The 17,703-nt window shown below is 35.1% G+C and overlaps 1 long non-coding RNA gene across 1 annotated transcript in view; it reads right to left on the reverse strand.

Moving 5' to 3' along the window:
- Positions 1–368: 368 nt before the first annotated feature.
- Positions 369–17,703, reverse strand: part of LOC129629845 (uncharacterized) — a 98,076-nt gene continuing 80,741 nt past the window's right edge. Inside the window, exon 2 of the long non-coding RNA XR_008703346.1 lies at positions 369–1,653. This is a non-coding gene — a long non-coding RNA (uncharacterized LOC129629845). The remainder of the gene's footprint in view (positions 1,654–17,703) is intronic.

A 17,703-nucleotide genomic window follows, 5' to 3' on the forward strand; every position in this document is an offset into this window, starting at 1 on the left:
ATATATACACACATATACATAAATTATCTTCTTTTAGAGCAGAATTTCAAGAAGACAATTTATAGGACATCCTTATTGATAAAATAATTAATTTTTTTTCTTTTCCAGCAATGTCCTCAGTATTTTAAAACTAACTTCAGATAGCATAACTAGAATATTAAAAAATAACCCTTGACAAGAAAGTTCTGATGAAAAATATATCAATTCTTCTTCAGAGTTTAGGGAATAGAAAACACAATTTTATACCACAAAATATTTGAAATTTTAGTATTCCAGAAGTTCTGAATTTGTATGACAAAAGCTTACCTATGACCAAAGAAAACTTATCTTCCAGGTAATGAAAAGCAAATCAAATGAGCAACTACAAATAATACAAACAACACATTTATTTAGAAAAATAAACTGAAAATGCTGTTTGTGTAGTACATTTCCCCATGAGGCATAGATAAATGGCTATAAAAATCTCTTATATGTCAAATACAAATTACAAATGATTTTGTTAAGTAAGAGAACAAATAGATGTTCAACACAGATGTTTAGTGTACAGTTCACTGTATTTGACTTCTTCACTGTTAATGATATAAAATGATCCTCACTAAAAAAAAAAACAAAAAACAATTTTTGATCCCTTTTTCATTCATTCAACCACCCTGATGCTTTTTCATTATTATTCTGTAGTTCTTTAATCTGAGACAAGTCCATTTTTTTATAACTAATTTTTTTTATAGAAGAAAGAGAAATCAATGCCTGGAGAATTCTTACATGTTTCCTTTTTGGACTCCTGCAAGAAACTGTTTGTTGTGGTCTCAAAACTCATGGGACCATCTGTGCAAATAACAGCACACATCATTACCCTGAATGGAAGTGACAGTGCAAATAGTAGAAGTGCATTGGGAAGTAATCAGTAAGAACTGACCTCCCCTCTCTCAACCAGTATGGAGTGAAGGATCGAATGCAGAAACTTTTCAAGCAATTGACAACAATACTCTTACACCATTATGGCTTTGAAGGTGTACACAAGATGACAAATGTCCTCTCTCTTTGCAAACAACAACATTCTGTCCTTATACTGTTCATTGCGGCAATATTCCTCTGTTCAGTTTTTGTTGTGTATGTTTTTGTTTTGTTTACATATTTTGAAATGCTGAGTAATTCTAGCTATAGACACCTATTTCTATACTTTCACCTTCCCAAATGTTACATCAATTTATAATTTACTGGCTTAATTACTAAATATAAACTTTGGGAGGTTCACATCTGGGGATAATTTCAATGATAAAGTGAGATGAATTTTGTTTGTTTGCTTTTTGGTTTTTTGTAGGCTTGCTTATTTAGTCTTTTTCATTTCTTTTTTTTTTTTAATCTTCTTGGTAATTTCTGAGTGAAGACATTTAAGGCTGTGGCTTTTTTTTTTTTTTTTTTTTGCCCCCAGGGCTCTGCTCATGGCTGTCAGACTAGAGGCAGATAGTTTTAAGCAGACCATATCAGTGATCATTTGTGCTCCAAGTTGAGGGGTTTGCTGCTCCAAGATGGACAGTTTTCTGGTTATTTCAAAATTAGATCTGGCCTCAAGAAGTCATAGTGATGAATCTGAAGTGAGAAAAATGAACTGACATGCCTCCAAATAAAGGTGTTCCTTCCAACCTGAAGGAGCTGTCAGAAAAAGAAAACAAAAGACAAAATATCAGTTTAAATAGCAAGTATAGTTTAATAAAGCATATAAAAATTATTTAAAGTGAAGAAATAATTTGTTAGTAATATGCAATTTAAAGTTCTTTGAATTATTAAGGATTTTACTTTAAAAGTATAATCATATTTTGAACATAAATTCCATTTAAATCTTATATATAAAAACAATATTTGATAACAGTCATCAAAATTTAGTAGCACCATGTTTATATTTCAATTAAAAGATCTCTTACCTCTGACAGTTTTTAAAACTTAGGATAAATTTGTCCACTTGTACAAAGTTCTCAAAATAGTTCATAAATTTAAAGACAATAAACTTTTCAACATGCATCACCCTCAAAAAAGAGTTAATCAAGAAATCAGACCTATTAAGGTAGGACCTTCATTTTCAATTACCAAACAGTATTTTCAAAACATTTTGCCCTATGTAATGTTTCATTGAATTTATATAGTCTAAATATATTATCAAACTGCCAAAAGACACCCTCTTTCATGATATACCACAACTGCCCAAGAACTAGCCTTTCTTTAGAATCTATGGTACCTTCAAATTAGCACCTTAAAATAACGTATATCCACATTTGTAATTAATGAATAAATTTTTCTGAAAACATTAGAAAATAAAACCTAGCTATAATTTTCACCCTGCCCTCCTGACATCAAACAGGCTCAGCACCACTAATGTCGAGCAAGTATGGTCTTCTCTTTACATTATGATGTAATAGAGAATATTTCTGCAATAATTTATTATAATAGATCCCAAAAGTTATTAAAATAAATCTTGGGCCATAATTGAATAGCAAATTATTAGAAATCTCAGAGACACAGAGTAATGGTTTTAAGTGTATTTTTAATCCCTTAAATCCATCTGAGACCCCCCTGTTTTAAACCTTTTCATTTGAGGGTAGGTGAGGCCCATGTTCAAGATATTTTCTCCAATACACAGACATACATATAGACAACAGCATAAATCTTTTAGTTCTTCTGTGAGAGACCCTTAATCATTACCATTCTATTGGATGAATTAGAATTATTTTCATTTTTACTCTCAACTACCAAGATACAGTTCCACAATGAAATAATTTAAATAATCAAAATGAAAAAAATAATGCTCTCACTCAACTCTAAGATTAAAACTAAAGAAGTCACCCAACATTATTAGTAAATGTGTGTTGAGGACTTAATCTGGCTCATCATTAAAGGCGTTTTATGAAAGAGAAATCATAGAAAACAAGCTTTCGTCATGTAGTTGTTTAAGATGATGCGAGACTGTATCAGTACAGAGGAGTGGAGAAGGCTGGACTGAACCGGCCTAACCTGTACTCCGTGTAACATGGCTTGTATCTGCCTGTGTCATTTTGTATCGCCTAGAAATATAAATCCTTTATATATGTTTTTCTTTTGCTTATATAGAGGCAATTAGCATTCAAATAATTACTAATGTATTAGCAACAGTTTACAATAATTAAACTTTCAGTTTTACTATTAAAAGTATGCAAAATACACAAAGGTGACTTTCTACAAATATATAGGAACATAATTCATGTACTTGGGACCAAGACAAAAGTCAGTGTACCAATTATATTGTCATAGCTCTGTGATATCGGAGAAGGTGATGGCACCCCACTCCAGTACTCTTGCCTGGAAAACCCCATGGATGGAGGAGCCTGGTAGGCTGCAGTCCATGGGTCGCAAAGAGTCGGACATGACTGAGCAACTTCACTCACTTTTCACTTTCATGCATTGGAGAAGGAAATGGCAACCCACTGCAGTATTCTTGCCTGGAGAATCCCAGAGACGGGGGAGCCTGGTGGGCTGCCGTCTATGGGGTCACACAGAGTCGGACACGACTGAAGCGACTTAGCAGTAGCAGCAGCTCTGGGATATAGAACTCCTTAGTAGGCTATATCATTATTTATTACAGCCTATTGAAACTGGTAAAACAATCTATCGTTCATTCTAAAATATGTATTCACCATCCATTGTATATCAAATATGCTATAGGAATCAGAGATACAAAAATGTAATCTCCTGCCCTCAAAAAGATTAGTACCAAAAGGTAATAGTCATAGTAAAAGAAGAGTTGTGTCATAAAATATATTTAATGAATGGGAGCATGCAAGTAGAAGCCTACAGAAAAAGGCATTTGAACTGAGACTTGATGGATGGGTTGGAGTTTGCAAAAGTGATATGTTGCTATTTATTATGAAATGTAAGTATTGCAGATGGAGGGAACTGCATGGGCCAAGGTGCAGAAGCAGGGGAGAGTGTGGTACCTTTAATATTGTATAGCATAGAAGTGGAGGGAGAAAATATGAGGCTAGCAGGGGCCAAAAATGTCTTTTTATTCTATGTGAAAATATTTTTACCTTAAATGTAATAGGAACGATTGGAGAATTCTGATGAAAAGAGTGGCTGGAGGAAATGTGGAAAGTACAATGCAAGGGAAGAGGGATGCATGTGGCAGACATTTACAGGAAAGCAATGGCAAAGCCATCAGCTGAAAGCAACAACTAATAATTCCAGTTGCAGATGCTTTTTTAGTGGCAAAATGAAGAGAGAAAAATAACTCATTCTTTCTTACTTCATTGGGACAGGGTTTCATTCATTTTCTACCTATTTACGATAAGAGCAAACATTATGAAACTTTCCTTGTTCCACCAAGTTTTTCATGGAAGCAGATACTGCCTCTGAGCCCTAAGTGATCATACATTTTAAGTAGAGAATAAAATCTTAGACATGTACTAGAATAACTGCTACTGCTACTGCTAAGTCACTTCAGTAGTGTCCGACTCTGTGTGACCCCATAGACGGCAGCCCACCAGGCTTCCCCATCCCTGGGATTCTCCAGACAAGAACACTGGAGTGGGTTGCCATTTCCTTCTCCAATGCATGAAAGTGAAAAGTGAAAGTGAAGTTGCTTAGTTGACTAGAATAACTAGTACATGTCTAAGTCCTCAATTAGATTTTAAGATTGGGTATTAAGGAACACATTTAAGTCTTGCTGAGTTTTGAAGATGCATTGCCAATATCCAGACCTTTCACTGTATGCTATTAGATATCAATTCAATCTGTTAATCTCAGACTCAAATATTTCCTCCCACTAAAGAAAACCCCAAACAACATTTTGTGTATAATTTCCCAATTAAAAATTTTCATCAATTTTCATTATTACAGGTCTTAAAATACAAACATTTTTAAATCTCAGCATTCTCTTTTTTTTATGTTTGCTTCAAATATGGAAACATGTAATACACCATCACAATTATACAAGTTAAATAAATTTACTCAGCAGTGAAATATGAAGCATAAATAACATATACCAAAATCTTGTATAATCAATAAATTGAAGTGCTCATGGAAATGCTTTCTGATCCATTCTTCAGATTGGTGGGTTAATTGCTTCATTCTTTTTAAAATTTTTAGGCTTTGAGTCATTAAATGTCAAGTTACTTTATGTAAGTAGCATCTTAAGTGACTGAGAACATTTCTATGCAGCAAGGACAAGACTTTAAAATGTCAATGACAGCAAATAATGCTAAGAAAAAATTGAAAATATTACAAAAATTTTGTCCAAACAGAAGTGTCTCATGCTTCTATATCTATGTGAAACTTGTAATTTTTATGATTCTTTCTTATATATTTCTTAAATATAATACATACATTTTATATAAATATGTACTATTCTAAAATATATTTTATAAAATAAATAAGCATTTATATATAAATATATATTGTGTACACATATATATAATTTAAAATATTTTACACTGTGGGATAATGTGTCATGTTTCATGAGTCTGCTTAATTTTAAGTAGTAACTATGAAGAGATCAAAGTCATTTCAATAAAATCTGTCTTATTTCCCCAAAACTGTTAAACTCATAGCAGCAAGATAAAGTCAAATAAAGATGTATGAAGTACCTATTCTAGGGAAGATATTAGGCCAAGCATGGAAAATTGAAGATAAAAACTTAGATTTCTCTTATATCTAAACATAGAGCTAAATACTTTCACATATTATTTAATCATTATATCAAGCTATGAAATAGATAGTGGTGGTCTAATCACTAAGTCACAACTCCATGGACCGTAGGCCTGCTAGGCTCTTCTGCTCATGGAATTCTCTAGGTGAGAATACTGGAGTGGGTTGACATTTCCTTCTCCAAGGGATCTTCTGGACCCAGGGATTGAACCCGTATCTCCTGCATTGCAGACAGACTCTTTACCGCTGAGTCAGCAGGGAAGCCCCTAATGAAGTAGATGGTCTAACCAATTTCCAAGTATGGACATTCTGGCTCTGGTGAGACTAAATCAAGGTCAGCACTACAACCTGAAGCCAAATTCACTATCACTATCACTATAGAGATGATTATTTGTAAAACAGAGTAGGATCCACATAGACTGAAATATTTGCTATCTGACCCTTTATAGAAAAAGATTGTCCATCCTGGTTGAATCTAACTTGTCTGTTGTAGTATTACTTATGAATCTAACTTCATATTTTCCAAATGGATTGCCAACTATTTTAACTATGGTTACTGAATTATCTAAATCTTATTGTATTTTGATATGCTATTGTTATCGTTAAACAATTCACATACATACATGATGTATGTCTGGACACTAGTCATCTCCAGTATACATTTCAGATTCAGATGTCTTTTTCTTTTAGCAAAATTTTAAAATTCTATGGGTCAGCATGGGATTTATAAACTAATTGGGGCAGAATTGACATCTTTATTACAATATTAAAGTATTAATAGGAGGAACTTATTGGATCATCACAACTATTTAGACTTCCAGTTTAGGTTGCTCAGTACTATTTTCTTTATAGGCATCTTTAACATTTCTTGTTCAATTTATTCCTACATAGTATATAGCTGTTGTTTCTATTTTAATAGAATATCTTAAATAATATTTTGTGTTAATTACTGGTATAGAAGACTATGTTGAATTTTTAAATATCCTTATATCTAGCTAATTTAATTACTTTCTCTTATTGGTACTAATACATGAAGTGAAGTGAAATGAAAGTCGCTCAGTCATTTCCAACTCTTCACAACCCCGTGGACTATACAGTCCATGGAATTCTCCAGGCCAGAATACTGGAGTGGGTAGAGGTTCCTTTCTCCAGGAGATCTTCTCAACCCAGGAATGGAACACAGGTCTCCCACATTGCAGGTGGATTCTTCACCAGCAGAGCCACCAGGGAAACTAATAGGTTTTCACCAATCCCCTTGGATTATCAAGATAAGTAATCATATCATCTATAAATACTGTTTCATCTTCTTTTCAAAGTTTAGAACTTTTGTGGTTTTTATTTTTGTCTTTTTTCATTTGTTTAGAATCTCTAGTAAAATGTTAAAACAGTGTCAGTGATAGAAGTGGTTCATAAAATTTTTTTATTATTATGCCTATAATATGGGAAAGTCTTGACTGCTTTTTGTTTTCTTCTCTTGTTATTGTTTTTTAAAATGTTTCTTGAGGCTTTTGGTTATTTATGTTTTTCTATAAAATTAACTGTTCTACCTACACTGAAACATAGAAACTCTTTAAGTGCTTTTCCTTCTGATTCCTAAAGTTCCTCATTTATTTTTTTCTTCCTCATCTTCAGTGGCATGATAGACTGAGTAGTTGTGTTCCTCCAAAATTCATTACATTGAAACCTAATCCTCAATCTGATGCCATTCGGAGGTGTGGCCTTTTGGAGGTGACTAAGTAATGAGGGCAGAACCCTCACAAATGGGATTAGTACACTTTTTTTTTTTAACTTTACAATATTGTATTGGTTTTGCCAAATATCAACATGAATCCACCACAGGTATACACGTGTTCCCCATGCTGAACCCTCCTCCCTCCTCCCTCCCCGTACCATCCCTCTAAGTCGTCCCAGTGCACCAGCCCCAAGCATCCAGTATTGTGCATCGAACCTGGACTGGCGACTCGTTTCATATCCTCTATGATCCACAGCGGGATTAGTACTCTTACAGAGAAGACGACAAAGAGCGCTCACCAATTCTGTCATTTAAGAAGTACAGGGAGAAGTAGTAACCAGGAATTGGGCTTTCACCAGACTCTGAACCTGCAGATGCCTTGATCTTGGATTCCTGGCCTCAGGTTGTGAGAAATAAATGTTTGTTGTTTAGACCACCCAGTCCAGTATTTTTGTTAACCCCAGTCCTAACTTTTTAGACATTTGGCAAAAATAATTATGTTGACATTCTTTTCAAAATAAAACAAATTATTTTTAATCAAATCTTCTTTCATAGTTTGATAATTTTTGTTAATTTTGTTTTTGTTTTTATTAGTTTTTCTTATCTACTTTTCTTGAGATCATTTTATTATTCTTTTTTCAATTTTCTGAGTTACACTATAGCTGTCATTTTGAATTTTATTGCATTGTTAAGTCAGAGAATAAGGCCTGTTTGGTAATTCAAATTCCTAATATTTGTGTTTTCTAATATGAATGGAGGGATGGCAAAATATTTTTTCCTTCTTTATGAAAAGAAATATGACCTTGAGAGAACTTTCTAGCTTAGTTTCCATGGAAACCTATGTCAGCTGTATTATCAGGCTACATTGCTTATCATAAAAATAAGCCCTGATTTGTAAACTGAATCTGGTCTGGGGGGGCCTGTGGATGACTATAAATACCTTGTGGAATTTGAGTGAGGTACATTTTTGTAACTGGTGATATTTTTTTGCTTATGGGCTATTATAAAAGATACCGACTCCTATTTGGGACATGGAAAATATTAGAATAGGTCTCATCCTTACCCATGATCTTATATTTATACCTGAGCTGTCATTTCACAGTGCTGGAGAAAGACTTTAGCCCTAGACACTTGTGGGAACTGCCATGTTAAAGAATCACCTGATTGTGCCCAACTAATTCACTTTGTTTATTGCATTATAGCCTTCTAATGGAACCATTGTCAAGTGTGGCCTATTAGGGTCATGTGAGACTGACTGTCCAGTTGAGCATAAAACCAGTACTGAGTATTGTACACATGGAGGTTCTTTTTCATCCATGCATTTATAAAAATGTAATTGGCTTCCATATTCTGTGATGTATAGAAGGCTAAGCATAGTCAGGAGAAGGTTTAAGGGAAAACTGTGTACCCCCTGCATCTTGTCCTATAGTCTGAAGATGTAACTAACACCTGAGTCCCCTCTGGATGATGCCAGAGTTGTCTTAGTCATGATATGCCTACAATAACAAAGTCTGATGCAAGGGAGAATTTTGAATGAGATTAAATAACACTCTTTAAGAAAGAATTAATAAAAATGAACAAGCCACTATAGCAAAAGAAGTTGGACAGAGTTTTGTTTTTTTTTTTAATATGTGCAAAAAAAAATGTTTCAAAAACCTTTTAATGATAAGAATTCTGAGGCAATCTTTTTCTCAAAAGATAGGTAAGCAATGTGTTACCTGTTTGAAAGAGAATGTAGATGAAGCATTCTAGTACATAGATAAAAAGACCTAGGTGGGCTTTTAAAAACATTATGTGACATTTCCTCTCACTCATGTAGTACGCTTTATATTCTGCCCATGTATTGGGTCCAAGTTATAAAAAGTTGAATTGTTTTAGTTATTACACAGATACACATATAACTTGGTCTAAAGCAATTAAATTAGGAAAAGCCAGTTATGGATGTACTTCATTGTCATCTTTATGTTTCATTAAACATCTAGCTAGTTTGGCATAACATTTTAGTTCATGCTTCACAAACTATGAATACTGAGAAAATTACCTTGAAAATGTTTATTCTGATATGAAGAAAATCATACTGCTAATTCCAGCATCATGTTTTACATTGGCACAACTAATTTCTTCTTATGAATTATCTATGGCATTTTCTAAAATACAAGTGTGATTCTCTGATAGCTTTCCTGTTTTTCATATCCCAGAGCAGTGCAGATACTGACTAAGAAATCTGTAATTCCATGAACAGGACACACTGAACAAACTAGGTACTGCTGGACTTACTGGGGATATTTAGTAAGTACATGTGTGCCTGACAAAGCAACAGTTTAGAGAGGCGACACTCAAGCCTTTAGGACCAGATGTCATTTTCTAAAATACCCGATACCCTAAAATATCATGCACCTCAGAATTTCCCTTCTCATCTGAGCTAGTGTATCAGACATGACATCCATAATACTATTTCTAAATTACTAAGTCTAGTTCCAAAATATGCAGAGTCCAGTGAAAAATAGAATGAATGTCCCTTGTGCAAAAAGCAAGAACAAAAGCTCTGTCCTCTCCTCCCTAGTCTTTCTTTCTTTCATGTGCTATATACTGTCATGCTCTTCTGAGATAGGTTGAATGCAGACTTGCACAAGCTTTGCCCTGCAAATAAGAGCACATCACATGGCTGCCAGTGTTTTGGCCTCCACCAAGCCAAAGGGCGGCAATGATCTTGGCATGTCGGAGCAAGTGGGTAGCCTGGAGCTCATCCTGGTGGGTGGTGAATGTAGAACCACACCTGAGGGAAAGCTTCAAGCCCCAGAACATTCTCTATTATCCTATCAGACTTGACTTACGCAACACAAATTCAAAGATAAAAATTACAAGACAATGACTGCAAAGCATTAAACCCAAGCTTAAGGCGGTATGTGGGCACATTGCGGGGGCAGGATGCTTCTGAAAACATGGCCCTATGCAATTGCAATGGTCACACACCCATGATTGAAAGTTGTCCCAAATGGACAGTTTCATTGGCCCCACTCCAAGCTTAAGGAGTTAAGCTTTGAAATTCAGAATAGCCCCAAGCACATGTCTAGCTTTGTCTATTACTATGTTCTGTTATCTTCGTTTTTTTCTTCAAAAGCAATTACATAAGAACAATGCACATACCTATATAAGGATTTACATAAAATAAGCTTATTTACATAAATAAGCTAAACATATACTTAAAATGTTTACAGGACATGGCAACATCTTAGCAAATGGTCACTTTATTGTAAGTAAATTATTAGTGCCCACTTGCTAAGATGGTTTTGTTTTTTTTTTTTCATAGAAAAATATAATCTTTATTTAGTGTGTAAACTAGCCATGCAAACCTTACCTTCTGAAATAAGGACATACTTTGTAAAATTCATGTATAATATATAGTGTTAATGAAAATCACTCAGTCGTGTCCAAGTCTTTGCAACCCCACCTACTGTAGCCGGCCAGGCTCCTCTGTCCATGGAATTCTCCAGGCAAGAATACTGGAGTGTGTAGCCTTTCCCTTCTCCAGGGGATCTTTCCAACCCAGGGATCAAACCCAGGTCTCCCACATCATAGGCAGATTCTTTACCAGCTGAGCCACCAGAGAAGCCCAAGAATACTGGAGTTTGGTAGCCTATCCCTTCTCCAGTGTATCTTCCTAACCCACAAATCGAACTGGGGTCTCCTGAATTGCAGGTGGATTCTTTACCAGATGAGCTACCACAGAAGCCCATAATATATAAGTACTGGACAACTGAATATGGGGAAATTCTCTAAGAAAATTAGCAATAAATATAAATAAAAATATAGAAATTTTCCTATCCAAAGAATATCTGCACCCACACAGCATAAAACACTTTGTTATCATGTTAAACTTTAGATTTCTTTTTTCACATGTGTTTATCTATGTAGAATCCTATCAGTTTGAAAAGGATGTTTTTCAATTATTTTACCAATTAATTTAATTCAGTTGAAATCAATTTTATGACATAGTTTTTAATAATGTTGGAAATTATGTGTTCTGAAAGATATTATTTATAATAGTGAAGTTACTATAATGTGGTAACGCTATAAGATATTAATGAGATATTTACAATTATTTCAATATATGTATATCATAAAAGACTTTCAGAAATATATCTTAAAAGCTTACCTTAGACTGTGGATAATTTTGTCAACCTTTTGAAAAAAAAAATTATTACTTCTATATAAATGATACAATTAAATATCATAATTAAAGTCTTCCTTAGGAAAAGAGTAAATTGTGTGAAAAAAAAAGTACTTTTATTTCATCCTTTCAGTCGAAGGTGGAAGTATTACCTTGAAGAATACTTTCTACAAATATTTTTCCTCTGCTCATTATGGGCACAAACGAATCACTAGATTACTCAAGATTGCCACCAACTTGGCTAATGCTAAACTCTGCATGGATTGATCAACTAGCACATTCTTGCAAATTCTAAACACAGTGCCTGGTATGATGTTATGATTTTGGAGTTTGAGGATCATAATTAAATTCCATACCACAGTACTTTTAATGACAAGAAAGATTTTGAGACAAAATTTCCTCATCGGTCAAAAAAAAAAAAAAAAATCACATAGCATTGTTAGGGGAAGCACACCGATTGAAACTGCCCACCCTGGCCAGGTACCATAGTAACCATTTGCATGAGTTGTTTTATGACAGAAGATCCTGATAAGGAATACGAAACTAATAAGCCACCACCAACTGGAAGAGTTCGGGAAAGATCTAAAGGAGACACCGCATGTCCGTCCACTTCCCAGAATCCCTCTCGCTAGCATCCATCTTGACTGAGTGATGCGTGCACCACCAGGAAAGACTCTGAATTAGAATGATTGGCCAAAGACCACCCGGAAACTAATCCCATCACCATAAAACCCGAAACTGCGAGCCACGCAGCAGAGCAGTTCTCCTAGGTTCCCTTACCCTACTGCTCTTCACCCGGGTGCCCTTTCCCAATAAAATCTCTTGCTTTGTCAGCACATGTGTCTCCTCGGACAATTCATTTCCGAGTGTTAGACAAGAGCCCAGTTTCGGGCCCTAGAAGGGGTCCTCCTTCCAGCAACAGCATGAATGCCATTTGCAGCAGCATTGATAGACCTAGAGATTATCCTATTAGGTGAAGAAAGACAGGCAAAGACAAATATCACATAGTATCAGTATCACTTATACGTGGTGTGTGGGTTAGTCACTCAGTTGTGTCTGACTCTCTGTGACCCCATAGACTGTAGCCTGCCAGGCTCCTCTGTCCATGGAATTCTCCAAGCAAGAATACTGGAGTAGGGTGCCATTTCCTTCTCCAACTCATATGTGAAATCTAATTTAAAAAGTGATACAAATGAAGTTATTGACAAAGCAGTTCCAGATATTGCAAACAAATTTATGGCTACCAGATGGGAAACGTGGAGGGGAGGGATAAATCAGGAAGTTGAGATTAACAAGCACACAGTACTATATACTTATATATCTAATATGTAGTTACTTACAATACTATATATGAGATAGATAACCAACAAGGACCTAAACTATAGCACAGGGAACTCTACTCAATATTCTGTAATAATCTATATAGATAAAGAATCTGAAAAAGTATGAATAAAAGTATATATATGACTAAATCATGTTGTACAACAAAACTAACACAATATTGTAAATCAACTATATTTTAATAAATTAAAAAAAATGGAATGACATTAACATGTACCTCCCAGAGTTGATAAAGAAAATACATGAGAACGTAGGTAAAAATGATTTTACAACATTGACATATTTCCTTTCATAAAAAGAATCATTGGACAAATATACTTTGGGGCAGATAAGTCCACAGGAGACTTGCCATCATCTGGTGCTCCACCTCCCACAGCTGGATGAGGCCAGAGCAGTGGATTTCTCAGGAAATAAAACCAGAGTCAAAATAACCATCCTTCTGCTCTTATTAACAACAATGGCCATTTTTGCAACCAAACTGTTATAAATGTTTTCTAATATGTAATTACTTTAGGGCAATAAAGTGCATGGTGAAAAAATACAGAAGTGTAAACAAATGCTTAAGGAATCAATATAGAAAAAACAGTCAGCAGTACCCTTAGTCTTTTGCTGTGAACACAGAAAAGCACACTAAATGAGGATATATACTTCTTAATCTGACAAAGTTGGGGGGCGGGTGGAATTTAACTCTAAAACCTGAATGTTTACTTACCCTGGCTCCCCTTGATCTACACTAATGGTGTTCAGAGGACAGTATTGTTTTTGTGTTTATATTGTTTTATTTTGTTTTTAAAAGTTCTCTGCTTTCATAATGTTTTCATTAGCCTAGGCTAAACAGGAATATCACTCATGCTAATGATTTTGAATTGTTTTTTTCAAAGCCAAGAAGGTTTTAAAACCCCTCTTCTTCCTAAATCCCTTTTTTCCTGCCCCTCCTTTTAATTTCATTTTTTTTATTCACTGACTTGCTGCTTAAAGAAACAGTTGCAGCCAGATTGGAGAGCACTGTGAAATGAATGGCTGTGGCATTTATCCCTTCTTTTGGCAAAACTCCTTTGTGTAAGTGCATTAAAGCCTGCTGAAACTAATGTTAACACGTGCACATTTCACCAGGTTTCCCTGGAAATGAGGCATGCTGGAGGAATGGCCTGATTTTTTCATGGTGGAACGAAAGTATCTTCAATCAAAACAAAATTAAAATGCTAACACTGCTCCCTCCTCCTTGCTTAAACATTCTGTCAAACCACATTCGTTTCAGGTTTTTAATTTATTACATGAAACAAGTGATACCAATTCTTCCCCCTCTAATATCTGCTGATGTTTTTCAACAATTAAGTTCTCCAGACAAGCAATAAAATGCTGCTCTCATTTTTATGATATGGCAGTTCTTCTGGCTTTTAAATAAATAATAGGATGCCGTCTGTGAAACAGCAAGTGGGACTTAATGGGTTGCATTTTTATTAACCTCATATAATCAGTTAACTAGTCTTTCTTCCCCAAGCACAGGTAGGGTTAGAAGTCAAGGACGGGGAGGTTAGCCATTAAAAATCTGCTGAATAAAGCAATTTTATAGTCTGAACAGGAAATCAGAGATTCTCTTGGGTTACTAAGGTTTCTGAAGTTACTGGGATTCCTAGGTGGTGCAGTGGTAAAGAACTCACCTGCCATTGTAGGAGACGCAAGAGATACAAGTTCAATCCCTGGGTCAGAAAGATACCCTTGAGAAGGAAATGGCCATCCACTCCAGTGTTCTTGCCTGGAGAATTCCATGGACAGAGGAGCCTGGCAGGCTACAGTCCATGGCATCACAAAGAGTGTGACTGAGCATGCACATGCGTGCATGCAGGCTGAAGTCACTAGACTTGAAAAAAACATCTAGTTACCCATGCTCAGAGGCTACCTCTAGTCTCCATCTCCCTTTTTAAAACATTGTACTCAAAAGAAAATAAAAGTAAAGCAAAATAAAATATATTCTCTTTAAATGTTATTTTTTATCTTCCAAAATGCTTTGCATTTTAGGCACACAGGACTGAATACTATAAGCTCAAGGATAGGCAAAATGTCTTCCACCAACTATAATAAAATGGTATTTCTGGAAAGTTTTTGCAAATGCAGCATATGGAATTTCTCTAACTTTTTTTTCTGCTCATCTTGAGAGGAGTAAGAGAATGTTACAAGTTTTTTAATTGGAAGTTATCTAGGATATTTTTCACTTAACTTGAGAAAAGGTCAATTTCCTATTACCTTTACTTCAATCTTGCCACCATTGGGAACTAGAAACTGAGTATCCAAATGTATACACTCACATTATCAATAGAAAACAGATGATCCTTAGTAAATGAGACAAGTAACTGAAGGACAAGCTGTCTTCACTGCCATTAAACTTGAAATTAATCAGAAAGATGTCCCAGGTACCCTAACACTATTTGCCATGATACTTCACAAATACAATTCAATGACATATCTCTTTAATTCTAAAAGACATAAACTATACTATCAAAGTATCACTAACGTATTATATTTAGAATTCAATTATTCTTTCAATAATGACTAAACCAAAAATAGTCTCAGTATTTGGCTTTCAAGGCACTTTTGAAGTCTAATATATTCTATTCAAATATTCCCTCTTTCACCTCAGGAAAAATGTACAGACAGCATGTATGATTTCTGCACTTTCAATTCTGCATTGTCAGTGGAATTCTAACTTTAGTAGAGGCCCAGAAGCCAGTGTGCTTCTGGATAAACTGGATTCAGGGGTGGAGATGGGTGTAATTTTAAAAAGGCCTCATGGTATGTACAATAAAAACTTAGAAGCTTGAGGCAATTTAGTGTGAATATAAACAGCCCCGTACATTTCAACAGCCTCCAGGTTCATCTTTAATAAAATATGTGCAATGTTTAGTATCCTTGGCATTACTAACATTCTAGTCTGTATAATTATTTCTTCCGGGTCAGGAGGTTATGTTGTGCATTATAGGCTATTTAGCATCATCTCTGGACTCAGGGTCATTCAATGTCTTAAAACAAAAAGCTAAATGGTGTTACTTTGTTCATTCACCCAACTTAAAACTTGTGAACTCCTACCCTCCGCAATTAACTGCAATGAAGCTACTGTATATTCTTTCATTAATAGCAATAAGAATTGCAGTTAAAAATTGTTCCACTTGAACAAGTAGATAATACTACATAATACTTGTTCTTACATAGAACAATGTTCTATACTACTCATAATAGTATTTTAGAGAGCTAAAATAAAAGTTACAATTTTTAAGAGCTGATAGTAAAATTTTTATTTCATCCCCCCCACCCCATGAATTCATCATCCCTCCATTATTTAGCCTGGCCAACAAAGACAGGTTTGACTACGATGTTCCAGTACCAAGCAACGTCTTGAATTTTACACAGTATTGTCAGTCCCATTACAGAAACATTTATTGGAAATGTTCATAGGTGCATGAATGGCTCAAGGCCTTTGGAAAACAAAGGTGAAGATATTAAAGGAAGTACCAAATGATTTTTGAGCAGAAATTAGAGAACAATGACCTCTGCCTGAAGGAATTGTGGGAGACTTTGAAGTCAGCTTCCTTGTTGTTCAATAAGAGAGGGAAAATTATTCAAGCAACACAGGGACAGAGTCAAAAATGCATATAAAGAAATGGTGAGAAATCAATGTAATTAAAGTCTTACCTCCAGAAAGGGTAGCAATAACAGGAGACAAAGCCAGAAGGGGGAATGTTAGCAAGTAAGTAACAGAAAGAGACCCTTCAGTGTTTTAAACTGGAAGGTGACCTGGTCATATCTGCAGTTTAGAAGGATGGCTCTGCAGGTGTATGTAGAATGAAATGGAATAGAGTAGACCTAAAATAAGAGATAGGGTTTGCTGTCCATTAAGGAGGTATTTCAATTGAAAGTGAGATATTGAACTGAAAAAAAATCGCACAAGGGATTGAAAACAGAGGAAGAGATTCAAACAAAATTTAGGATGTAGAATGGACAGAACTGCAAAATGATTGGAGTTGAAGAAATGAGGGAGATTTTTCTCTACTGTCTCCTGTGAGGTGACTTGGATAGATAGTAATGTCATTTTCAGAGATAGGAAAAGAGGCAAGGAACAAATTTTAAGGAAATGCATTGTTAACCGTAGAGAGTATGTCATTGCACTAAATACCAAAGCAACATGTATCACAAAGAATATTTACTGTATTCCTGTGTAAATTGTAGAAATGTTTGTTAAGGTGGGAAATCTGGTTTCTTAAATCACAGGCTCTCCAAAAGGAACTTTACTTGTTGATATTATTTATATTAATTATAGGGGATTCCACTGGGAATCTTTAAACTTTATTTCCATGAATGTAATGCCTTAATACTGTACAGTTAGGGAATGTGCTGGGAAACGGCACTTGAAACAGTAGTGTGGCTCACTGGAGGGAAGAAAACTGCTGATTAATACACGAGCATTCTCTGACATTAAATTAAAGAATTTAATGAAATTAAAGAAATTAATTTAAATTAATTTAATGCAGCCATGAAATTAAAGACACTTGCTTCTTGGAAGAAAAGCTATGACAAATCTAGATGGCATATTAAGCAGCAGAGACATTACTTTGCCAAAATAGGTTCATCTAGTCAAAGATATGGTTCTTCAAGTAGTTATGTATGGATGTGGGAGCTGGACCGTAAGGAAAGCTGAGCGCTGAAGAATTGATGCTTTCAAACTGGTGTTGGAGAAGACTCTTGAGAGTCCCTTGGACTGCAAGGAGATCAAACCAGTCAGTCCTCAAGAAAA

The sequence above is a fragment of the Bubalus kerabau genome, chromosome 1 (genome assembly GCF_029407905.1).
Source record: "Bubalus kerabau isolate K-KA32 ecotype Philippines breed swamp buffalo chromosome 1, PCC_UOA_SB_1v2, whole genome shotgun sequence".
In the NCBI taxonomy this organism is placed as follows: Eukaryota; Metazoa; Chordata; class Mammalia; order Artiodactyla; family Bovidae; genus Bubalus; species Bubalus kerabau.